At 37.0% G+C, this 27,306-nt stretch overlaps 1 protein-coding gene across 4 annotated transcripts in view; it reads right to left on the bottom strand.

Moving 5' to 3' along the window:
* The window catches only part of DYNC1I2 (dynein cytoplasmic 1 intermediate chain 2), a 64,100-nt gene extending 57,930 nt beyond the window's left edge, over positions 1–6,170 (bottom strand). For all 4 annotated transcript variants that reach the window (XM_007494362.3, XM_001367907.4, XM_016433702.2 and 1 more), the window contains exon 1: positions 6,033–6,170. The gene's annotated coding sequence lies outside the window, so the exon portion shown is untranslated. The remainder of the gene's footprint in view (positions 1–6,032) is intronic.
* Positions 6,171–27,306: the final 21,136 nt, after the last annotated feature.

Genomic DNA, 27,306 nt, shown 5'->3' with positions numbered 1-27,306 from the left:
GCCAATCACAAGGATAATTATATTCAATCATCTTCTGATTATCAATATCAAGTAAGGCATAAATAAGACACACTGAGGAGAATATTATGAGCATAGTCCAAAAACAAGAAGGATTCCCTACAGATGGTGAGGTCTTTTATGTCTGGCAAAAACATTCTGTAATTTTATTTATAAATAACAAAAATGAGCACGTAAAATTAACTCACTAAATATGTATCTTAGTAAGGTAATATTTACATGTTTCTTTTTTGTAAAGTTAGTCTTTAAATCTTAATTTTTATTACTAGAATCAATATTTCTTTTATATCAGTACTTCTTGAATTTTGTTGGTAGTATTTAAGAATGAAGATGATTTGAGGACTAAATTAGTTAAATTGTATTTTGCTACTCTGAGAAACTTCATTTATTACCTGAAGTTATTTTTTGTCAAGTTCCTTGGATTTTCCATGCACATAAGATTTATTTATTATGTAGACTTTTTTCATGTCTTATTAACATAGGGCAAATTTCTAAAACTATTTTTAAAAGTAGTGAAATCAGACAATCTTCTTTTGTAACTATTTACAGTGGGAATGCTTCTACTATTTTCCATTGTATATTAGTCAGCTCAGTAGATTGTTTCTGCAATGCTAAGAATATGTACCCATTCTGTCACTAGGGACTTAACACTTTTAAGCTGACCTGAATATCTGAAACTCAGTGTATGGTGGAAAGAGAGAGAGAATAAGCATTTTCTAGGACTATTCACCCTTTTTGGTTTTTCTTCTAATTATTCAACAGCTTACAGGGAAGACAACTGAACTCCACACTGTCTATCCAGTAAGCTGCTAAATCATTAAGGGGAGAGGGAAGGCCTTAAACCAGTGAGAGGTGGTTGGTCAGAGAAGAAAAACTGGAAAAGGGTAATAGTCATAGAAAATGAAATAATTCTTGCCTTAACCTAAAGAAGAATCTATTGAAATGGTACCAGGTAAGGCTACCCAGGATGGAATAAAATGGATGAGGAGGAGAGGGAAAGTATCCTTTGTATAATGGCAAAATGCTTGCTTTTGAGTAGTATTTGAGGCACCCAGAAACTGTGGGGAAGCAAAGGATAAAAAAGGAATCACTGGTCTGGTAATTGGCTTTAAGTTCTGACACTAAGCAGAACACTCTAAGCAGTTATCCCTTATCTGTATTTTCAGATAAGGTGAAATGGGAATATAGAGTCTGAGGCAAAAGCCAGGAGAAACTTGGACCAGAAAAATATTGCTTGGGTTGTCTCTGTTCATTAGACTGAACTTGAATGCAGGACTAATTCTGTTCATTCATTCATTTATTTTTGCTTTTCTTTACATCCCTATCCCTTAGCACAGTGCCTAGAAGCAACCTGTCCAAGATCATACACATATTAAATGACACAGCTCTCAATTAAAATGAGTTCTTTCAACCCCAGACTCATTTTTATTACTACTATGCATTGCCTGCATTTTTAAATGGTTACTTCCTCCTCAAACTTTTCACTTCATCACATTCAACCTTGTATCATACTTGGACCATAACTTCTCCTTTTGATGGTAAGCTACCTATCAGATGGGCTTCACTTTATAAATATTTGTTTGATGTAAGAGATATTTTCAGTCACTTCTTCTCCATGATACTCTCTTCTCTCTAGGCTTCCATGACATTATTCTATCCTGATTGTCCTCCTTCCTAACTGACCTTTCCTTCTCAAGTTTCCTTTGTTGGAACTTCATGTCCCCCCTTACTAACCAAAGGAGCTTTCCAGAGCTCTGTCCTAAGCTCTCTTCTGTTCTCCCTCTCTACTCTTTCACTTGGTGATCTCATCATCTCCCATGGAATGATCATTCCTCGATGGTCACCATTATCTCTATGCTGATGATCCCTGAACCCTAACCTCTTTCCAGACCACCAGTCTTGCATCTCTAATTGCCTAAATAGATGTTTCAAACTGGATGCCCAGTAGACATTTAACTCAACATGTTTAAAACTGAACTCATTATCACTTAATCCTAACTTTCCTCTTGCTATCAAAATAATCAATACTCCCAATCACCCAGGCTCACACTCAACTTCTCACTCTCTCTTACCCTCCATGTACAAATCTGTTACCAAATCCCATAAATTTTACCTTTGCAACACCTCTTTTATAGGCTTCTGTCTCTCCTCTGACACCCTAATACATGAATGTTCTCATCTCCTGCCTGAACTATTGCAATAGCCTTCTAGTCTCCCTTCCTCAAGTCTCTCCCTACTCCAATATATCCTCCACTCATCTGTCAAATTCCTAAAATCTAGGTCTTACCATGTCACAACTACCTTCCTCCCATTTGATGAACTCCACTGGCTTTCTATCATCTCAAGGATCAAATCTAAAATTCTGTTTGCTGTTCAGAGTTCATCATCACTTACCAAACACATTTCTGGGTTTCTTACACCTTATTCACTACCTTTTTACTCTGGGATCCAGTGAAACTGGCCTCCCTTTTGTTCCTTTCACAAAACATTCTATCACTGCTATTTCACTGGCTGTCCCCAAAGTGTGGAATTCTTCCCCTCCTCATCATTCTTCCTATAGGTCCCAGTAAAAATCATACCTTCAACAAGAGGACTTTCCTGATTTCTCTTAATACAAATATCTTCCCCTATTGATTATCTCTAATTCATCTGATTTACCTTGTTTGTATGTTGTTTCCCTATTAGACTGTAAGTTCCCAGTATCCCCCAGGGCTTAAGCACTGTACCTGGTTCACAGGAGGGGCTTAATAAATACTTATTGACTGGTTGCTCATTTAATTGTTGAATTGAATGGCAACAAAAAATTCCTCAAACTCCAAAAATAACTGTTAAGTACCACTTTTCTAAGAATGACAATCAAAACTAAATTGCTTTATTAAACAACAACTGAGACAGGCAAGAAGGCATCTATCTCAAAGGTAACATACAAAGCTGAACTTAAATCCCTTCTAAAATCAATCTTTCTCTAAACTTCCCTATTTTTATTGGGGGTACCATCTGCCTTATTTCCATCTCTGTCCTTCACCCCTCATAGTGAATCAATTGCTAAATCCTGGTAATTCTACTTTCATAGCACTTCTCACATCCATCCCTTTCTTTTCTCTCATATGGCTACTACTCTTCTTCAGAACTTTATTATCTTTCCCCTGGATTATGACAAGAGCCTTTGAATTGGGAACTTTCATTCTCTCCACTTTCTAGCTTCCACAGAGTTGCCAAATAATCTTCCTAAAGCACAATTCTAAACCTGTTACTCCCTTGCTCAAGAGATTTCAGTGGCCCCTATTTAAGAAATTTCAGTGGGGAGGCACCATCTGACACCTAACAGATCGGCTAATATGACAGTAAAGGAAGGTAATAAATATTGGAGGGGATATGCCAAAATTGGGACACTAATGCCTTGTTGGTGGAGTTGTGAACTGATCCAACCATTCTGGAGGCCTATTTGGAACTATGCCCAAAGAACTATAAAACCACAAACCCTTTGATCCTATTATTATAGTGGCATAGGTTTATAACACTACTGGGTTTGTATACCAAAGAGATCACAAAAAAGGGGAAAGGACCTACTTAAAAAAAAATATTTACAGCAGCTCTATTTCAGGAGACAAAGAATTAGAAATCAGGGAAATATACATCAATTGGGGAATGGTTGAACAAATTGTGTTATATGTTGGTGATGGAATCTATTGTGCTATAAGAAATGAGAAGCAGGATAATTCAGAAAAAATTGGAAAGATCTATATGAATGTATCAAAAGAGTAAAATAAGCAGAACTGGGAGAACACTGAACACAGTAAGTCATACCATATGATGATCAACTGTGAAAGACTTAGCTACTTACTCTCAACAATGCAATGATTCAGGATAATACTGAAGGACTTATCCATTTCCAGAGAAAGAATTGCTGGGAGTTAGATGCAGATCAAAGTATAATATCCTTCACATTAGTTTATTTACAATTTTATTCTGAATTTTTGGCTTTATGTGCAAGTATTCTCTTACAACAATGACCAATATGGAAGCATGTTTTGCATGATAATACATATATAAACCAAATCAAATTGCTTACCATCTCTGAGAGTGGGGAGGGAATAGAGAAAGGATGACAACTTGGATCTCATATTTTCAGAAAATATATGTTGAAAATTGTTATTACACATAATTGGGAAAATAAAATCTTTGAATAAAATTATAAAAAAAAAAGAAATTTCACTGGCTCCCTACTGCCTGTAGGAAAAACACAAACTCTTTAGCTTGGCAAAGTCCTTCACAGTCTGGCTCCTTAGTTCCAGGTTTATTGCACATTATTCCTCTTAATCCATTTACCATTCCAACCAAATGGGCTTACTTGCTTGTTCCCTGTATTTGACATCCCCTTTCTCTACTTCATGCCTTTGCCAGGTATCTTCCATGCCTAAAAGGCAATTCCTCCTCACTTGTACTTCTAAGAAACCCTAGCTTCCTTTAAGCTAAGTTCATATGACAACTACTTCCTACTTGCCTTTCCTCATCCTCTTAGCTGTTCTCTCTGCTTCAACTCAAATTATTAGGTACCTATGTTTTTGTTTTTTATGTTGATTTGTTCAGTAGAATGTAAGTTTAGTGGAGGACAAAGGGAGAGGAAAGATTGTATTAAGACATGATTGTATGCATCAGGGCCTTGAGGAATAATTAAACGGTTATAATTCATCATCCTTGGTTTCAGAAAGAGCTGAATATTAATTTAGTGAAAATTTAGGGGTCTCTACAGAAATAATGTTAGGAGACAACAAACTATATTATGCTCCAATTTACTAATTTATAACAGTCAATCCCTCTGTGCTCTGCAAAACTTTTAATGCTTTTGAGAACTGTGGTTTTAAAAGTGTTTGGAACTACTGGGTAGAAAATTTCTCAAAAAAACCAAACCCAAACACATAAAATTATCATTATTGTTATATTACCATAATGGCAAGTTAGGAGACAATTAAACTAATTATCAAGCACAAAGGAAATTTCAGGAGGCAATACTAACCCCTTTACAAGTAAGGGAGGCTCTGAACTTGTAAATGACAACCATTTACTCCCCTAAACAAAAGAAAAGTATTTCCCTAGTATATTCTTTTAAAACCCCCTCAAAAGTTTAAACATTCACACACACCTGAAAATAGAAACCACATGAGAAATATTTATCTTGTTTCCATCCTTACTCTCTCTAGCCTGTACTACACGGATGTAGTCTAAAGGTTCTTGGATCTCCATAGCAGTATGACAATATGGAATCCTTCTCAGAATGTTCTTAAAAGTATAAAATAGAATACAAAGAAAACCAATTATATTTAATACTTATATTTTTAAAAGTTCATAGAGTCAAAGTTATGAACTCCTAATATACTTTTCTATCGATAACCAATGGATATTGACAAGGAACTAATATTGTCTATATTCATCCAACAAACTAAAATGCAGCAGGGAAACCATCAAGTGACCTAACCCATGGATCTTGGCCTTAGGAAGTTCTCCATCTAACTGTATGTTTCTGTAGAAGCCGTTTTTATTTTAGTGGCAAACATGCAGCTAAAATTTCATTGTCACGCACTACTTGAACCCCACGATCTCTCAGGGAGACTCAGGTAGGGGCTCCGTGATTCACACCCATGAAAAATCTCAGGAGTTTTCGGCTCGGGGGCCTGAGCTCGAGCATACAAGTAGAGACGGGACTGGGGCGTTTTTATGGGAAAGGAGGCGGGGTCGGGCCCGGAGGGGGAAGTAGAGGCTCGAGTGTCCCCGGGAAAAAGCTGCAGGAGCCAAGTGGTCCAAGTGCCTCGTTCCCGCACGGAGGTCCCGGGCCAAGCACGGGCGACTCCTGGGGGCGACACCCTCCTTCCCCTCAATTCAGTCCGCGGCCAAGGCCGGGGAAGGCCCCACTGACAGCGGGGACCCGGGCAGGCAAGCGGGCGGCTCTCTTCCGGCCTACCCCGAGGGCTCGGGGTGGAGGTGGGAGGATGTGCGGGACAGAAAGGCCAACCCACCTGACTAGGTGCGGGATGGAGAGAGCCCGCCTGACTGACTGCGACTGGCCGGGAACTCGGTCTTCTGCTTCCGACGCTCCCCCAACGTTCTCGCCGGTGCCTCGGCTTTCCCGATCACACAAAGAGGGATGGGTGGCGGCTACGGCCAGCACCAAGGGACAAGTAGCTTCGCTGGGACGCGGTTGCTCGTGGGATGGAAGGGCGGAGCCTTTTGAATCTCCTCAAATTAGCCTCAAGTAAGCTACCTTCCTGCACCAAGGAGGAACTCGCCGCACTCGAGCCCCATCAAATTTACAGTCTTCCGGAAGTCACAGGAATATTCCCGAATTTACAGGAGCTAGAAAGGCAACAGCGGCCCTGAGAGCAAGCGACTGCCTAATGAACTACAATTCCCAGGATGACACTGAGGCTAAGTGCGATACGCGAGGGATTCTGGGAGTTGTGGTTTTTGTTCATGCTGAATACTGGGACTTGTAGTATATAAATCACGAGTCATCATGGAGTCGACACTCTTACCCTTCGCTTTTCCTATTGCTCTTAAAGAGAAATTTATAAAAGCTTCCAGCACCTCTCTTGGATGTACCCTCGCCCTCCCCACCCCTGTTTATCTCAGGGAAAGTCATTATCCTCGTATTGTTCTAGGTAACCCTTTTAGTCAGGGGTTATCAGAGACTTTTTGGTCTTATAGACCCCCTTTGGCAGTCTAGTGAAGCCTATGAACCCTGTTTCTGAATAATATTTTTTTCTAAATTACATTTAGAGGTTATTAAAAATAAAGAAGTAATTTTTTCCCCTTTCCAAGGTCATGGGCCTCCCTAGTTAGAAGTCTAACTATAGATCAGGTTAATTGCTACTTGCTAATGAGATTTGAAAAATGGTTACAAATTCATTTCTCTATATAAAACAAAAGTCACTGAAATTAGCAACAACAGCAATTTTTATAATAAGGTTGAGACATATTGGATAGAGCCTTAGGGTCAGGAAGATCTAGGTTCAGGTCTTGCTTCTCCCATACAAAGGCCAACTGATTTCGTGCAAGTATCATAAATGTCCATCATCCAGAACTATTCTCTAGGTCTATGAACTGTAGAGAAAGAACCAACCAGCAAGAATAGAGAGAAGTTTGTAATCTGAGAATTCCTTGTGTAGGGAAATCACAAGTTCAGTATCTCTCTTTAATAAGGTTGATATTCAGCAAATATACAAATTTATGATGTACTACTGATATCTTTTATAAGAATTTTGACTAAAAATAAGAAATTTTTTCAAGGGAGACTGATGCTAGACTAGTCTTATCATCCTTTTTTGAGAGGATAACTGAACTAGCACATTTGGAGATATAGATATATAATAAGTATGTCTATTTATAGATCTATATTTATACAGATGTATATATTTTAGATTTATTTATATATTTCATATAATATATTATTTTATAGTATTTTCTATAAATATATTTATACATAAATATAAAATATATAGGATTTAAATTTAAGTAAATAAATATAAAATTAATTTATATTATATGTCTATACATATATAAAAATCAATCTATAAAATAATATATACATAGTTGATAATAATTAGCTGGTATCAATCAATCAATCAATATTAAGCACCTACCATGTTCTAGGCACTGAGTAAGGGCTGGGGTTACCCCCCCCCAAAAAAAAGAGATAGTCTCTACCCTCAAGGAGTTCACAATCTAATAGGAGAAATAACTTGCAAACATATATACAAAGAAGCTATAGATAGGATAAAAAGGAAATAACTCACAGAGGGAAGGCACTAGAATAAAGAGGAATTAGAGAAGGCTTCTTGTAAAAGGTGGGATTTCAGTTGGGACTTACAGGAATCAGGGGAGTCCCCAGACCGAGTTGAAGAGTGGGAACATTCAAGGCTTGGAGGGACAGTAGAGAGAATGACAGGAGCTGAGGGTTTTGTCTGAGGACCAGCAAAGAGGCCAGTGTCACTGGACCCAAGAGTAACTGGAGAGGGAGAGATATAAGAAGACTAGGAAAATAGGAGGAAGTTAGGTCATGAAGGGCTTTGAATTCCAAGCAGAGGATTTTGTATTTGAGGCATTTGTGGAGGGAATAGGGAGCCCGTAGGGTTTATTGAGTAAGGGGCTCACAGGGTCCTATCTGCACTTTAGGAAAAACACTTTAGTGACTGAATGGGGTGGATTGCTGTGAGGAGAGACTTCAGGCAGTCAGACCCACCAGCGGCCTATTGCAGTGATCAAGGTATGATTCTATATGCTTCTTCTGTCCAACATGAGGCCTATTGGACAGCTACAATTAGGCAACAAGCATTTACTAACCACTTAATGTGTTCTAGGCACTAATAGGAAAAATCAAAAGAAAGAAAAAATATGATCCCTGCCAGTTCACCTGATAGAGGTATAGATTCTTCAACATTTCAAACAAAAATATGTTTTCCGGATTAGCTAGCACATATGAAAGAGTAGGCCATAGGGTCTAACTCACCTGCTGACTCACTGCCGCTATGATCTAGCTAGCAGGCTTGGATCAATTAGAAATTGTAATTGAAAATGACTAATTAATTACTTAATTAAATGAACATAATCCCCACATAAGGTTTTTATTTTTTTTAAAAAACATTATTTTATTTGGTCATTTCCAAACATTATTCATTGGAAACAAAGATCATTTTCTTTTCCTCCCTTCCCCTGCCCCCACCTCTCCCATAGCCAACCACTGGGTATCACGTGTCCTTGATTCAAACCCATTTCCCTGTTGTTGGTATTTGCATTAGAGTGTTCATTTAGAGTCTCTCCTCAGTCATATCCCCTCCACCCCTGTAGTCAAATAGTTGCTTTTCGTCGGTGTTTTTACTCCCAGTTTATCCTCTGCTTGTGGATAGTGTTCTTTAGATCCCTGCAGATTGTTCAGGGACATTGCATTGAGACTAATGGAGAAGTCCATCACCTTCGATTGTACCACAGTGTATTAGTCTCTGTGTACAATGTTCTCCTGGTTCTGCTCCTCTCGCTCTGCATCACTTCCTGGAGGTTGTTCCAGTCTCCATGGAATTCCTCCACTTTATTATTCCTTTGAGCACAATAGTATTCCATCACCAACATATACCACAGTTTGTTCAGCCATTCCCCAATTGATGGGCATCCCCTTGTTTTCCAGTTTTTGGCCACCACAAAGAGCGCAGCTATGAATATTTTTGTACAAGTCTTTTTCCTTATTATCTCTTTGGGGTACAGACCCAGCAGTGCTATGGCTGGATCAAAGGGTAGACATTCTTTTATCACCCTTTGGGCATAGTTCCAAATTGCCCTCCAGAATGGTTGGATCAGTTCACAACTCCACCAGCAATGAATTAATGTCCCAACTTTGCCGCATCCCCTCCAGCATTCATTACTTTCCATAGCTGTCATGTTAGCCAATCTGCTAGGTGTGAGGTGATACCTCAGAGTTGTTTTGATTTGCATCTCTCTGATTATAAGAGATTTAGAACACTTCTTCATGTGCTTATTAATAGTTTTGATTTCTTTATCTGAGAACTGCCTATCCATGTCCCTTGCCCATTTATCAATTGGAGAATGGCTTGATTTTTTTGTACAATTGATTTAGCTCCTTATCAATTTGAGTAATTAAACTTTTGTCAGAGGTTTTTACGAAGATTGTTTCCCAATTTGTTGCTTCCCTTCTGATTTTAGTTACATTGGTTTTGTTTGTACAAAAGCTTTTTAATTTGATGTAGTCGAAATTATTTATTTTACATTTTGTGACTCTTTCTATGTCTTGTTTGATTTTATCTTTCCCTTCCCAAAGGTCTGACATGTATACTATTCTGTGTTTGCCTGATTTACTTATGGTTTCCTTCTTTATGTTCAAGTCATTCACCCATTCTGAATTTATCTTGGTGTAGGGAGTGAGATATTGATCCAAACCTAATCTCTCCCACACTGTCTTCCAATTTTCCCAGCAGTTTTTATCAAATAATGGATTTTTGTCCCAAAAGCTGGGATCTTTGGGTTTGTCATAAACTGTCTTGCTGAGGTCATTTACCCCAAGTCTATTCCACTGATCCTCCTTTCTGTCTCTTAGCCAGTACCAAATTGTTTTGATGACCACTGCATTATAGTATACTTTGAGATCTGGGACTGCAAGGCCCCCTTCCTTTGTATTTTTTTTTCATGATTTCCCTGGATATCCTTGATCTTTTGTTCTTCCAAATGAACTTAGTTATGTTTTTTTCTAATTCAGTAAAGAAGTTTTTTGGTAGTTCAATGGGTATGGCACTAAATAAGTAAATTAATTTGGGTAGGATGGTCATTTTTATTATGTTAGCTCAACCCACCCATGACCAATCAATGTTTTTCCAATTGTTTAGATGTAGTTTTAACTGTGTGGAAAGTGTTTTGTAGTTGTGTTCATCTAGTTCCTGTGTTTGTCTTGGCAGATAGATTCCTAAGTATTTTATATTGTCTCGGGTGACTTTAAATGGAATTTCTCTTTCTAATTCTTGCTGCTGAAATGGGTTAGAGGTATATAGGAATGCTGATGACTTATGTGGGTTTATTTTGTATCCTGCAACTTTGCTAAAGTTGTTGATTATTTCTAGTAACTTTCTGGTTGATTCTCTAGGATTCCTTAAGTAAACCATCATGTCATCCGCAAAGAGTGATAGCTTAGTCTCCTCATTGCCAATTTTAATACCTTCAATTTCTTTTTCTTCTCTAATTGCTGCTCCACATAAGGTTTTCTGATGATGCCACCTCTTGCTAAAATAAACTTAGGAATAAAATGTAATGGACTTCTCCATTAGTGGCAATGCAGTGATCCTGAACAACTTGGAGGGATCTATGAGAAAAACCACTATCCACATTCAGAGGAAACACTGTGGGAGTGAAAACACAGAAGGAAAACAACTGCTTGAATACATGGCTTGAAGGGATATGGCTGGGGATGTAGACTAAATGAACATCTAATGCAAACACCAACAAGATTGAAATAGGTTCTGATCAAGGACACGTGTGATACCCAGTGGAATTGCACATAGGTTGCGGGAAGGGTGGGTGGAGGGGAAGGAGGGAAATAATGTGATTATTGTAACCAAGGAATAATGTTCTAAATTGACTAAATTAATTCAAATGGAAAAATAAAAGAAAATAAACTTAGGCACCTCTGTTATAAATACAATTATAGGGTCAATTATCAAACTAAAATTTTGTAGGACAAATGATAAGGATTATGTAATGTCAAAAAAGGGATAGAATTTTTTAAAAGAAATGTTTCCTAGACCTTATCACCAATGCCTCTGCATACAGCTGCATTGGGGAAAGAACATACACATCTATAACCCTAGCAGTTACCATTCCAGCCACCAGGATCATCTTTTCTTCTTAAAATTTCCAAAACCTGATAAGGTACCCTTGAAATTTTAGGTTCTCAAAATGGTTCCTTACCCCTTCCTGCTGAGATACCCCAAGATAGTCCTGGAAAGGGGGAGCAGGGAACTGTGGAGATGTCTGTGACTGAAGTTGCTACATTAATTAATTTCAGTTTATTTAACTATAGTTCATATTTTGCTGATTCATTGTGCAAGAATATGGGGAAAAAATATAGATTCCTATTCTGAGGCAAGAGTTTTGGCTCTTCTAAGGAAAAAATACCCTGTACCAGAGTCTGAGTCATGAAGCCATCTGGTGATTATCCTCTCTCTCAGCCTTCCTCTTCAGTGGCTGCTTATAAATCCATAGACTTTATTTAGAGAGAAATGGAATCAGAGATCTCTTGCCAAACGCTTTCATTTTATAGATGAAAAAACTGAGGCCAAGAGAAGGGAAAAGACATCCTTAATACATCCTTGAATTCTTAATAAGTAGTCAGGGACAGCTAGGTGGCTCAGTAGATTGAGAAGTCAGGCCCAGAGATGGGAGGTCCTGGGTTCAAATATGGCCTCAGGCACTTCCTAGCTGTATGACCCTAGGTAAGTCACTTAACCCCCATTGCCTAGCCCTTACCACTCTTCTGCCTTGGAACCAATACACAGTATTGATCCTAAGATGGAAGGTAAGGGTTAAAAAAAAAAGTAGAAGAGATGGAATTTGAACCCAAGCCTTCTGATTCACAATTGAGTGTTCTTTTCTCTGTTTCATATTGAATATCTTGTTACTAAAATAATATATAGAGGCAGCTGGGTGGCAATGTATATAGAACCCCAGGCCTGGAATCAGGGGGACCTAGATTCAAATTTAGCCTCAGACACTTCCTAGTTATGTGATCCAGGGCAAGTCACTTAAATCTAATTGCCTAGCCCTTGTTCTTCTATCTTTAGAGTTGTTACCAAGATAGAAAGTAATAATTTTAAAGAGAAAAAATTATTTATATATACATACATATATAAATAAGTTCCATGTTCCCCCAACCCTCTTGCCAACTAAGACTCTGGATCTCACAAAAATAATTCCTGGATTAGATTTTTTTCTTTCATTTCATTTTTTCCAAATTATACATCAAAGCAATTTTAAACATTCATTTTTTCATGTTTCAAGTTCCAAATTCTTTCCTTTCTCCCTCCCTCAGATTGCAAGCAATTTGATATAGATTATATATGTGCTATCATGAAATATATATTTATATATTTGTAATGTTGTAGAAGACATCACTGAAAAAAAAAACAAAGTAAAACAAACAAACAAAAAAAAACCTTGAAGAAAATAGAGTGAAAAAATGATGTGCTTCCATCTGCACTGAGATTTGATCAGTTCTTCCTCTGGTGATGGAAAGCATTTTTTTTAACCCTTACCTTCTGCCTTAGAATCAATACTCTGGAGCCAAGCCCAGAGACAGGTTTCAAAACTGGCCTCAGACACTTCTCAGCTGTATGAACCTGGGCAAGTCACTTAACCCCCATTGCCTAGCCCTTATTGCTCTTCTGCCTTGGAACTAATATTTTGTATCATTTCTAAGATAGAAGGTAACGGCTTACAAAAAAAAAAGATTTATAGAAGGATATGAAAAAAATTCACATTGGATAAAAAATTATAAGTGGGTTTCAATTTGCTTGAAGAAGTCATGACTCCATTAAAGTATCAAATAAGAACTCCTTGTAAATCATAGCTGTTTTGCGTTTTAATCCTTTTGCGTTATAATCCAACTTATATTAGTCTTCAGAAAAAGAAATATACCTAGTCCTTTCTATTTGTGAAAACCAACCAGCTGTCTGAGAAAAACAATGGATTCATGACACACTTTTAAGTTTAATCTGCAGTAATAATATTTTCTTCCATCACTTTCTTAAGTCTAGGCAATAAAAAAATAATAAATCAAGCCAATTTGTAGCATTTACTGATTTCCAAGGTATTGATGCTCATGTGGAAAATTTAACAATCAACTCACAAAAACAGATTGGAACTGGCTCCAGCACAACCCTGCGTATGTATAGTTTTTACCAACTTTAAGAACTATTTTAACTTTCTCATCCCAACTCGTGGAAACTCGTCAAAGTACACTATGCACTCGGTGAAGTACATGTGAACCAACTAGCAAATCTCCTCTCATAATCTAGCAGTATTATTTTTCTCTTATCCTTATCATTGCTCCAGTCTGTATTTTTCCCCTTTGGAGTGTTTACTATCCTGTTAACTTAATATAGGTTTTTTTTTTCTTCATTATTTCCTCTACTTGTCTTGATGCACATATTTTCTCCCTTAGTGTCAAAATAAGGTGATGGTGAATTATGAGCCCCTTCTGAGCTCAGCATACTTTTGTAATCTTGTAACCTTTGGCATGAAGCACATATACTAGTGAATGATGGAGCACTTAAGAGTGATTCACCACTGAGCATTACAGAAAATAGGCTGACGAGTTCAAAAATTCAAGGCAAGTTCCTTGTACTCAGCATGGTGTATATACTGTGCTATCACTTTTTTTTTTCTATTATGTGGTTAAGAAGAGAGGAGATAATGATGGTTTCTTAAAGTTACCTATAATGCACTCAAAACTCTGTTAGGTGTAATGGTTTTAAAAGGTAGAATGAAAACACAGCGAGATCAACACAAAAAGAATCATTTTCAGATAGAGCTAGTGGGGTATGTTCTCTCCTGGATACATACATGGAGTTCCCATTAACTATAATGGGAATTATATGTGTGCATCAAGGGAGCAAGTCCATTCCCCTTCCTCCCCCCAACCCCTAAGGTGTGATAGCAAAATACTGTTTCTTTCCCAGATCTTCTTCTATTGATTTTATTCACCTGTTGGGCTCTACTAGGGGAGAAAGACCATGGAAAGATAATGTGCCATTTAAAAAAGTTATTCTTTTGTGTTTCTCCATTTTATCTTTCTGATGATGAAGATGAAGCAATTACAAATTGGTGAGTGAGTAAAATATAGGACAGAGTGGCACGCATTCCAAGTAGGACCCAAAGTGATCCATTTTCAGTTTGGAGGCATCAAATCCATAATGTTTCTCTTGGGCAACTATCCCATTAGTTGAGATTTCAAAATTAATATAAAAATGAATTGGGAGAGACATAGAAAAAGAAGTGGTATTGCTATACACAGTGTGAAGAGTTGGATATTCAGGAGTTTTGCTAGCCACACATTTAACAACAATATATAATTAAAATATAACAACAATATATAATTAATATTATAAGTATATTCTAACATAATTTGAACCTATAGATATTGATTATTTGCTGGTGATCAATTTTTGAAATGAAGGATGCTAACATAACAATATATCTGTACAAGAATATGTGTATTAGTAAGAGGTGAGGGATAAAATAACCCAGGCCAATTTGTTTTGGGAAGAGAAGGGAGAAGAGGAATAAGCATTTTATTAAGCACTTTCTATATGCCAGGCACTGTGCAAAATGCTTTCCAAATATCTCATTTGATTTTTTTTAAGCCCTTACCTTCTATCTTGGAGTCAATACTGTATATTGGCTCCAAGGCAGAAGAGTGGTAAGGGCTAGGCAATAGGGGTCAAGTGACTTGCCCAGGGTCACACAGCTAGGAAGTGGCTGAGGCCAGATTTGAACCTAGGACCTTCCATCTCTAGGCCTGGCTCTCAATCCACTGAGCTACCCAGTTGCCCCCTCATTTGATTCTCACAACAACTGGTGTGGTATGAGGTAAGTACTATTATTATCCCCATTTTTATCTGATGAGGAAACTAAGGCTAACAGATTAAATGACTTGGTAGGGTCACACAGCTAGTGTCTGAAGCTGCATTTGAATTCCAATCCTCTCAGTTCCAGGACCAGCACTGTATTCACTTTGCTACTTCAAGCCTAGGTAGTTAAAGGCAGGAAGTGAGGATGTGAGCAAACTGTATTTTACATGTGAAATTAGGTGAAAACTTGTATTCTGTTGGGAAGAACCAAAAATAGGTCAATGACATCATCTTGATGTGGGGAAATGTTTAAATCTTTACCTGAGAATCTAATTACATTATTACATTAACCCTATATTTACACTTACCTCCTTTAATACTAAGGGGAACTAGGGCAGGGACACAATAGGCCATGGTTTCAGAATGAAAAAGCAAGCAGAGCAAAGGACAATGGTCTACACTATTGGGCTTTGTGGGCTGATGGTACAGAAAGAAAGGCCATTGTTATCAAGGGCTGACAGCCAGAAAAGTTCTCTCTAGTAGAATTCACTTCAGGCAAACTTGCAGATGCTGAATGGAAGGGATGAGTGGGATGACTGAAGTTTCAGGACTCTGGAGAGAGAGCATTAAGCCCAGATAGGGAAGAACTTTTCTGAAATCAAAGTGGGTATATAGGACAAGTCTTTCCAGGTCCTTAAGCTATCTAAGGAGTCCACTAGAAGGGTAAGTTTTGGGGAAACATGGGACCTGAATTCAAATTTGGACTTTAATATATATTACCTATGTGTGATCTTGTGTAGGTTGAAATTCAGCAATTAGATCAGTCAAAATTGTAAAGGAACTAATCCAGAGCTCCTCTGAAGGCTACAACCAGGCCTCAAAAGCTTAAGACAAAGGGGGAGGGAGCTAGGAGAATAAATACACAGACAGACAGATAGATAGCTAGAGAGACAGACAGATAGGTAGATAGACAGATATAGACAGAAAGATTGATAGATATAAATGTAGATAGATATAGATATCTATAGATGTCTATATACATCTGTAGATGTATATAGATATACAGTGATCCCTCACCTATCGTAGGAATTATGTTCCAGAGACCCCTGCCATAAGTGAAAATCTGCAAAGCAGCAGAAAGGCAAACAGACCAATGCTACAGTCACTGAGCCAATCAGCGCCCAGGATACAGAACACAGCACAGTGATTGGTCGCCTTTCATTCCATCAGTCAACAATGAGTCGTGTACAATCTCATGTTGGCAAACTTGCACAAGTGGTAGTGGCATACTGCATTTCCTTTGTGTACAGTATGGTATTCATCTGCAAAATTCTGTGATATAGAGAAAATTCTGTGATACAGAATTAGATGAAAAAAAAATCCACGATACAGTGAAGACATGATAATTGAACCTTATAAGAGGGACGATCGTATAGCTATAAATACATACAGATAGATATGGAGAGAAGGGCATGTACATACATAGATTATATGATGTGAAAATAATTATAGCTAGGATTTACATTGAACTTTAAGATTTATTGAGTACTTTATGTGTATTATTTGATCCTAAAAAAGAAAAAAAGGAGGTAAATGCACAGGTGTTATCATAATTTTACAGATGGGAAAACTAAGACTTATATGACTTGCCCAATTGTTCATGCAACTTATAAATATCCAAAGCAAGATTAGAACCAAATGTCTCCTGATTGCACGTCCTGGGCCCCTTTCATTCTGTCATGAGGTTCTTTGGCTCTAAGTAGTTGTGCGAATTTGGGTGAGTTCTCTAACCTCTTTGGACTTCAGTATCCTAATTTGTAAAATGAGACGGTATCATGGCATCATGTTGGTCTAGATAGAAACCTTGCTTCCCACCCCACCTCCTCCTCCATCTGTTTTATATAAATCCTGAGGACAGCCTATAATAGTTGTTATTTTTCAGTGTATGACAATATGATAAAGACCATTAATCTATATTAAAGCACTGCTTTTTGCAAAGTATTTACCTTCAAATCACAAATCTGTTAGTAATAAATTTTTTTCATTTGTTTGAGCACTTTTAAAAAAGTAGAAAGACTGGAAGACTCTTTCTGCCAAATCTAGATCCCTTCCTGAGAAGATTCAGAAAATCCCCTGTGATTTTTTAACATTCAAAAATGAAATTTCTCAGGAAAGTAAAAAAAAAGGCATTGGATTTACAAATCTTGATTTAGCTACTTATTTTGGGTGTGACCCTAACCAAAATACTTGATATCTCTGGGCCTTAGTTTCTTCTTCCATAAAAGGAGAAATTTGGACCAAATTATTTCTAAGCCCTCTTCACACTCTAAATCTATGCTTTTGTGATCATACAAACATTTATATGTCACTTTTCTTTTAACAGTTCCAATTACATGTATTAGCTAATTTAATGGGTTTTAATTATTCATTTTTCTGAGAACTTAATTTCTTAAAAAACACACACACACACTGTAATCAGACCTAGTTTTAATGTATTCTGAATTCTCTGGTTGAATTTCAATGTTTAGGTCTCTGCCTGAAACTCTTATTGATGGAGAGGAGTTATTGACAGTTGATATTGACATATTCACTTAAGAACCCTGTATGCAGTCTGAAGAACACCATACAGCTTCCTTCCTTTCTCTCTATAAATATAGTTTCTATTGACTTCATTGGGAGATTCTTGGTAATAAGAACAAGAGAAAAAAATGAATAGAATAATATTTAGATTCAAAAGAAATTACAACCAGTTTTTTTTCATTTACAAAACTTGTCATAGCAACTCTTTAGATGGTGTAAGTATTATCCCCATTTCACAGATAAAGTAACTAAGTCCCAAAGAGGTAACATGAGTACCCCTCTTGGAATTTGAACACATCTCCTGTCTGAAAATACTCCTGAAATTAATAATTCTATTTTCTATGAGCTACTTACTCTAATCAGATGCACTGGACACACAATTAGCCTGTTTGTAGGAAAGAGTCAATTGGGAGCTTTTAGTGAGTCAAGCATCTTGCTCACTCCCAGATGCCTTCACAGTGTTTATTGACTGACCTTACTGAGTGGTCCATCGATCTATCTGAAGTAGTGTAAGCCAGACTGAACCAGTATTGTGGTTGGCCATTGCTGTCGAACATCCCAAAACATCCAGCTTCTGTGTTCTACCTGTTCCTAAAAGAGACTGTTCATTCTCCATCATTAACCAATCCTTTATAGTGTACAATTGAAATTGTCCTTGCCCCACTTAGGCTATGGGCTCGACTGCATTTGGAATGTGCATGTGCCTGACATGCATGTTATGTTTTTTCCTTTTTAATAAATCTTTGTTGTTACTTCAACCAAAATTCCTCTGTGTTTTGAAGGGCAGTTTACTCAGTTGACATTAAAAGTACTCTTTTATCTACTACTTGGCCTCCCCAAGAAATTGATCTTCCAGATGTCATTTTATGAGAAGAATTTATTTTGAGAGATTGTTTGTGGATAAAACCCTGGATCAGAAATCAGAATACCTAGGTTCTTGTCTTCGTTTTGCCATTTTTAAACCATGTGATCTTGGACAAGTTATTTGATATCTAAGCCTCAGTCTCCTCTTCCATAAAATAATAGGGATAATAATAAGTGTCCTGCCTATCTCACAAGGATCAAATGAGATAATACTCATGGAAATGCCTTATGAACTGTAAAGTATTACTTATTTATGTTAGTTATTAGGCGATTACATAGACTTGATATAGGAGGGTAAAATTATACTATGAACCCAATATAATATTGGGGTTGAGGATAGTCTTCCAAGCTGTTGACCTTTGGTTGATACTGTCATCAATGACAGGAGGCAAAATAATCATGGAATGGACAATTGCTGAATTGGGCAGAAACTATAGAGGAAGAGTCAGGATGAACTGAGCTCAATACAGCTAATTTGAAAGTCTACTTGAATTCAAGTGCCAACCCCTCTGAAAATGCAAGAAAAGACGTTTCATTGACAATGGCATTAAAAGCATGGCAGGGAGGCAGATGGAGTGGCTAATTCTTTTTTTTTTTAACTTTTAAACCCTTACCTCCTGTCTTAGAATAGATACTAAGTATAGGTTCCAATGTAGTCACACAGGAAGTATCTGAGGCCAGATTTGAACCCAGGACCTCCTGTCTCTGGGTCTAGCTCTTTATACATTGAACCATTAGCTACCTTGAATGGTCAACTCTTGATGAAAATCACAAAATACCTCAGATGAACAAGAAGGAAAAGTCAACTGTAAGTCGAAAGCGTTAAGTAAAACTTATAGTCAATAAAAGTTAAAATTAGAATATGAATACATAGATTTAGGTATTGTACCAGTCACCTTTTTGAATACTATTATAGGTCAGATTACTGTAAAAGGTTAAAGAGTTGGGAGAATGAGAGGAGAGGTAGCAGCTTTGCCTTTCCTAGGATAGATACTAAATATTTGACTCAAGGCAATAAACATTACACTTTTTTGTCATTGTTGCAAGCTATACATTTCCTGATGTTTCCTCACCTATAAAATGATAGGATTAGACTAGATTATCTCTATGGTCTTCAAATAGGATCCTGTGTCATTCTGGCCAGCTGATGGGGAAGGACCTTGCAGGCACAGAATTAGTCTGACATCATGTGTATTATATATACTATAGGCAGTCTCCAGATTAATTTTCCTAAGGTGCTATTCTAAATTTCAACCCGTTGCTGGAAAACCTTTAATGACCCCAATTACCTAGCAAATAAAATTGAAACTCCTCCTCTGGCAAAGACCTCCACAATTTAGCTCCTAACAGTCTTTCTAACCTTATATCAGCTTAATCATCCTATACATATCATACTTATACCAATTACATGATATTCCCTGAACATAATCTGTGAGGAGTTGGGAGTGTGGGAGAGATGGCATGCCAGGCAGAAGGAACAATCAGAACAAAAGCACAGAGGACATGCTGAGCTTGAAATGCTCAAGGGTGGAGACAACTAGCAGGCAGGTGGCAGCTGGGAGCTTTAATTCTGGAGAGACATTAGAGCTGCATACCTAGGTTTGGAAATCATCAGTGAAAAGGTAATAATTTAACAGATAATGTCATCAAGGAAGAGAGTATTGAGAGTAGAGGAAGAATGAGGACAGAGAATTATGATAGAAGAAGTACACATGGCAAGATTTGCTTTCAAAGCAAAAACACCCAGAGAGATTAAAATGAAAAAGTTGAACAAAAATCTAATCTGCAAGTACTAATACAAGGATGATCAATAATTCATATATTCCAGATGAGATGGTAACAAAGTACATCAAAGAAATGTCAACTTAAAAAAAAAGATGAGATAGACAAATGTAACCATAGTGTGAGATTTTAATACCCTATTATCAGAATATGAGAGATCAAGATTAACAAGGAAAGGGGCAGCTAGGTAACAGAGTGGATAGAGTATCAGGTCTGGAGTCAGAAGGATCTGGGTTTAAATCTGACCTCAGACTTTCTAACTGTATGACTGGGCAAGTCATTTAACCCCAGTTATGTAGCCCTTACAGCTCTTCTGCCTTGGAACCTATACTTAGTATTGATTTTAAGAAGATAAGGGTTTTAAAAAAAAGAACTTGAAAATATAAGTAGCAAAATAGGAAAAATGGATGGAAAACCTCTACAAAGAAGTAGAAGCTATAAGAGAGAAAATAACAGATTTGTAGTACAAAAGTGCTGACTGTGAAAAATAAACACTAACCCATACCTTTTCTTTGGTACCCTAAGATTAACGTTGGATTTTAAAAAGGGAGAGCTTTGGTATTAAATTTGAAATGCCCCATTTTCTGACTGAATTAAGTTGCTACGTGCCCTACCCTCTGACTGAGTCAAGATAATGAATAGAGAAAAAGATAGTGGGGGAACAGAGGAGCAAACATGTAAACTCTGAAACCACGTTAAAGACGTCATGACTCCGATCTTAAGACTTCTGGAGTCTTGTCTCTTGCCCCTCTGGACTCCCTGGTGTCTGAAAGACCTGCCTCTTGCTCAGAGAAAGGTTGGGGTCTTTGCAGCAGGAGGGGCTTTAGAAAGGGACATCACTAAGAACGTAAACTTGAGTCCGGAGAGGAAGAGAAGACTCTGGGCTGGGAACTGAGAGTGAGAATGTGTACATAGGTCTGGCTCACAGACTCTTGGAGGAGGCTTGCTAAGTGAACTGCCAGCCACATGTGGCTAGAGGCCTTTTCTTTCTCTGGCCTGCTTTTAATTATTTAATAAATAAGTATAAATTAAGATAAATATCTAGAGGATTTGCATCTTAACATAACAGAGGAAAACTTAATAGAGAAACAGAAGATAGTAATGGCAAAAGAATGCATAAATAGAGTACAAGCAAAAATGAGTGATCTAGAAGACAAGATAAATTGAAATAATTTAAGTGTTACAGGTCTCCCAGAATAACATGACAAATTAAATAACTGGAATACTATGCCGCAGGAAGTACTACAAGAACACTGCCCAGAATTTCTGAATACAGACAACAAAGCTCTGATCTATCAAATCTATTGATCATCACTTTCCTGTTCTCCCTGGGAAAAAAAATCATGCCTCAAATTCCAAGGTATATAGTAGTTCAGTTTTAAAATTTAAATAACAAATAACAGATTTTATAAGCAATCAGAAGTAGGCTCTTCGAAAATGAAAGAAAGAGAATTTGAATAACAAAATTGGAGATGAGAATGAAATAATATATTCTGAAATAGTGATGTGCTTAAGGTGTAATCTGAAATTGCATATCTTTAAAACCTGAACCTAATCAATGAGAAAAAAAGATGACTGTTCAACAAAAGAAAGGCCTTTGACCAATTCTTGCAGTAAAAAGTAGATTATTTGATTTACAAACTCACCAAATGACAAAAACAAGAAATGTAAAAACTACAATTATCAATTAAAAAAAAACGAATTAAATAAATATCCTTATGTTTATAGATTTCCCATTTTTTTTTGTGGAAGAGAATAACAAAGGAAAATTGAAAAATGAAGAAACAGGAAGAAGTCAGAGAGAGAAGGGAGCAGTTCATGAATCCTCTATCAAATCCACAGGAAAACTATAAGGAGATAATAATTCCTTTTGTTTCTCATCAAAAGAGGGTTGGATTGTGGGAAATTAGGGGGAAGCAATGGAGGGGATGGGCTGGAACCTCAGGAATATGAGATTCTGGAAGGGAAGCTTTCACTCCAGAAGGAGAAAGGAAAGGATGCCATTAAAAAATATTCTAATGGGAGAGATGTATGTCCACAGTATGAGATGGGGGTCTTATCATTGGTTTTGGCAGGGGAGTTTTTCTGAGAGAGAATTGTATCACTTTGGACAGCATCCCAGGATGCTCAGGAGAAGAGATAAATTAATCTCCAAAAGCAACCAGATCCCTGAGTCGTAACGGAGACACAGAACCAGAGATAGGGTATGTCTGCCCTTAGGAATGATAGAGGTAAGGGCAAGGAGTAGGACCAGGCCTCATGACTTAGAACACAATACCACATAGCAATATTTTCACCTAACATAGTTTCTTTCATAAATTCATATTCTCAGAGAAAAGCAAGTAGTAAGTAGGGAGTATAGGGTAAGATCTATAAAGGCAATAAGTTCAAATCTGATACTTCAGAAATTTTATCCTCATGAGAGATACATAATAAGGAAGAATCAAGCAAAGATGTAGTCGATGGATAAGAAAAAAAATTTAGAATAGAGTAGAAGAGAAAATAAAGAAGAGGACAAAGTAAAAGGAAACTTCTTGGGAAAGGGTATAGAAAGGAGAGTTATATAAAAGAGGTAAGAAGAGAGGCAGAGAGGGAAGAAATTTACCGATTCACTTGACTAATGGAAGTGAAGTATCAAGATTGGGGAAGAAATAGTCAGACATAAATAAGTAAGAAAGAAGGAAAGAAACATACATTTATTAAGCTTTTGATTCATACCAGGCACTGTGCCATGCACTTTACAAATATTATTTCATTTTATCTTCACAACTCTGGGGTCAAGTGCTATTATTATTCTTATTTTATAGTTGAAGAAAAAGGAAACTGGGACAGACAGAGGTTTAATGATCTGCCAGGGTCACATAGCTTATAAGTGATTGATCCTTCATTTCAACTTAGTTTTCTTGATCTTGGCCCAGAATTCCATTCACATCCCCACTTACCTGCCTCTGAGAAGAGAAATGAATATAAGTAAATTTAAAGAACTTGGCCAACTGTATCAGACAATAGTTGTAACTGATCTCAAACACTTCTAGCAGTGTGATCCTGGGCAAGTCATTATCTAGCCTTTACTACTCTTGTGTCTAAGAACCAATACATAATATTCTAATAAAGAAGGTCAGGATTTTTCAAAAAGGAGAGAACAGGGGCAGCTGGGTAGCTCAGTGGATTGAGAGCCAGGCCTAGAGATGGGAGGTCCTGTGTTCAAATCTAACCTCAGACACTTCCCAGCTTTGTGACCCTGGGCAAGTCACCTAACCCCCATTGCCTAGCCCTTACCACTCTTCTGCCTTGGAACCTATATACAGTATTGATTCCAAGATGAAAAGTTAGGGTTTAAAAAAATAAAAAGGAGAGAACAGTGGAGGGGAGAAGAGCCTGCAGGAATAGGAAAACATAAAAGTAGTATAAGCAAGGCAAAGTATTAATTGAAAAGAGGAAGAGGAGGACAAAAACTAACACAAAAGAAATGAAGGAAGAAAAATGCAAAGATTGGCTGATACTATGTTAATAGAAGTATAACATTCATATAACAATGCATCAAAACTGAGATATGGTCCATTTCCTAGCCTGTCCTATTCCTAGGTAAGGAAATCATATTGTGGTCCTTGAGCCAGAACAAATGCTAAGGGACTCATGCAACACAGTGGGGCTAAATCTAGATTCACTGCTGAGATTTGATGGTTCATAGGTGACTTTACTAAGTCCACAGAAGATCTGAGTTTTCAGAAATGTTGGTTGTTGTTATGGTTTCTCAGTATTTTCAGTCATGTCTGGCTTTTTGTGACCCCACTTGGGGTTTTCTTGGCAAAGATTCTGGAGTGGTTTGCAGTTTTCTTCTCCAGCTTGTTTTATTGAATGAGGAAACTGAAGCTAACAGGATTAAGTGACCCAGCTAGGAAGTAGGCTGGCTTTAAACTCAGGTCTTCCTTACTCTAGGCTCAGTACTTTCTCCATTGTGTTACCTAGCAGCTCCAAGAAATACAGCTCCACTAGTGCCTCTGGCTCCTGGAGGCTGAGATACTGAGAGGAAAAGAAAAAAAAAGTATATTTCAGGTGTCATGTCTTTGTTCTACCTACTCTATAGTATAAGCAGGGAAGGAGAAAGAAGAGAGAGCTATGGTTTGCTGAAAACCATGGAAAGTTTAGCACTAACCAAACACCCCCTCTAAAGTAGAATTGAGTATATAACTACCAAAATGACATGAGACTTCCCAGGGCCCAGTCCTTTTGATGAACAAGATCAGTTAAGTGGCTAGTAGCACCATCTGTTGGTTAAATATGTAGAAGATAGAATCTTAACTGTGGATGATTATCTTTTTTTTTTCTCCCAGCATTGATATCAATGAATGGTTTGATAAAAGTCCCTGAATCTGTCATCTTAACTGTGAATTTGTGATACAGAGGGGAAAATGAAGGTGGATGGAGGCAAAAGTTATAAAAATAGCATTGAAGTCTAAAATCCACTTGGGATAGGACATAGGGTTAAGTAGCTTTATGGATTTCTTTTAATTTTAAAATAAATTTCTATTGATGTATTTTTTTAAATCCCACATTTCCCCCAGGATCCATTTTTCTCTCTCGCTCAGAGAACCATATAAACATAGAACATAGAGTTTAAGACAAAAAAAAACAAAGAAAGAGAAACTGGTTCATTATAATTTTTCAACATTCACTTTAGATTTATTTTGTGATTGTTCTTTAATATTGTTCTGTTCAGGAAAATTGTTCTGACAGCAGAATAATGTATGGATTGGAAATGGAGAAGATTCCAATGGGAGATCAATTAGGAACAATTAAAATTAAAGCAATTTAAGTATACGAGTGATGAATGTTTGAACCAGGGTTGTGACTATTAGTGGAGATAAAGGGATAAATGGTAGAGATGGTATGACTATTGAAAAAGATAGCTCAATTAAGTCACTTCAATCAGTATATATTCCCTGTGCCCTTTATAGATTTATATCCTCTGCATGTAATTCCATTAGATATTCAGCATTTTAATGATAAGTTGTAACTATCAATTTAATAGTAAATGATAGTTCCAGTTATCAGCTGATAGAATAAATGTGTATGAGAATCCATAATCAATAATCATAGTGGGAATAAAATAATAAAGTTTCTTTGAAGTGTTTTGCAAGATATCCTTATCGAGGAGAGTTTATGTATGTCTTCAGTGTCCTGGAATGTGTCCAGATGTTTCAAAGGTTGTGGGTCCATGATATCTCATTTAACTTAAAAAAAAAAACTACAGAGTAACCTTAGTCATCTTTATATGGTATAAGTGGCTTTATCTCCCTTACAGAAAGAACAGGATGCCCTACCTCCAGAGAAAAGAAGATCCAGCTTGGTCAATCCCTCTTCTGGGGTGAATTTTTATAATTTGGTTCTTTTGAATAAAATATTAATCTCTATCAGCTGAAAAGCACAGAGTTACTTAGCCTTTTCTGGATGTGTCTGTAGACTGACTTATGAGAGTTGTGCATTCACAAAAAAGCTAGATCATTTTCAGTATTTTTCTTTTATAATGTAGAATGGACAAGACTTGGCAACAGATAAAATATGGCAGGAAGTGGGGTTATAGAAAGGAAAGAATCAATGACAACTTTGAGGTTATGAACTTGGGGGGGGGACTATAGTAGTAGTGTGATCCAAAATTGCAAAATTTAGAGGAAGGGCAGGTTTTGGAGGAGGCAGAGTTCTCTTTTTGGAAATGTTGGGTTTGAGATGACTTTGGGACAACTAGGGAGAAATTTCTAATAAAATTCCCTGGTACAGAGCTAAAGTTCAAGAGAAAGATTAGGGCTATATTAATATGAAAATCATCTGTGTAAAGATAATTGAATTCAAGACAATAGATTTGATCACCAAGGAGAGAATATATTGAAAAAAAAAGATACAATGCAGAACCTTAGGGAACACCCTTGATTAGAGGGCAAGAGATGGATGATGATTAGACTAAGAAAAAGCAATGAAAATGGTGAGCGTATGGGGAGGAAACAGAATTATAAAATCCAAATCCATTTTTTTTTTTCAGAAGTGTTGGCAGGGTAAGAACCTGGAGGTCACAGAGATGACTAGAAAAGGCCATTGGATTTTTCAATTAAGGAATAATTGGTAAGTTTCCTTGATCCTTTAACTCAAGGCATAAGGGGTTTTTAGAAGCTAGAGGACTTGTGCCAAAAGGGACTCAGATCCATAATATCAGATCCTAATCTCTACCAGCCAGAACTACTAGAATACCTGAATTTTCGAGTCTCAGAATCTCTAAATACTGAGCTAAGAGTTTTAGGATATCTTCTCCCTGTAACTCATTTCCTGCTAGCTTAGAATTCTTTGTCTGAGACTAGCAGCCATCCAAAGCATAATGTTTGACTTTGTTTTTAAAAATATTTTATTTTCCCAGTTGCATGTAATAATGTTTTTCAACATAACATTTTCTAAAATTATGAGATCTAAATTGTTGCCTCCCTTCTCTCTCCCCTCTCAAAGATGGTAAAAAATTTGATTTAGGTTATACATGTATTATCATGCAAAACTTTCTTCCATATTGGCTATTGTTGTAAGATAATACTCATATAAACAAAAATTCCCAAATAAAAACATAAAAAAGCTAATGTGAAAAATAGTATACCTTGCTCTGTGTTCTGACTCCAATATTCTTTCTCTGGAGGTGGATAGCATTTTTGTCATTAAGTCCTTCAGAGTTGCCCTGAATCATTGCATTGCTGAAAGTAGCAAAGTCTTTCACATTTGACCATTATACAATATTGCTGTTACTGTGTACAATGTGCTTCTGGTTCTAGTCATTTTACCCTGCATCAGTTCATGTAGGTCTTTCCAGCTTTTTCTAAAATCATTCTGCTCATTATTTGTTATAGCTCAATAGTATTCCATCACCATCATATACCACAATTTGCTCAGACATTCCCCAAGTGATGGA

This window comes from Monodelphis domestica, chromosome 4, assembly GCF_027887165.1.
Source record: "Monodelphis domestica isolate mMonDom1 chromosome 4, mMonDom1.pri, whole genome shotgun sequence".
In the NCBI taxonomy this organism is placed as follows: domain Eukaryota; kingdom Metazoa; phylum Chordata; class Mammalia; order Didelphimorphia; family Didelphidae; genus Monodelphis; species Monodelphis domestica.
The sequence above is the reverse complement of the archived record's forward strand: the minus strand, read 5'-3'. Positions and strand labels throughout refer to the sequence as shown.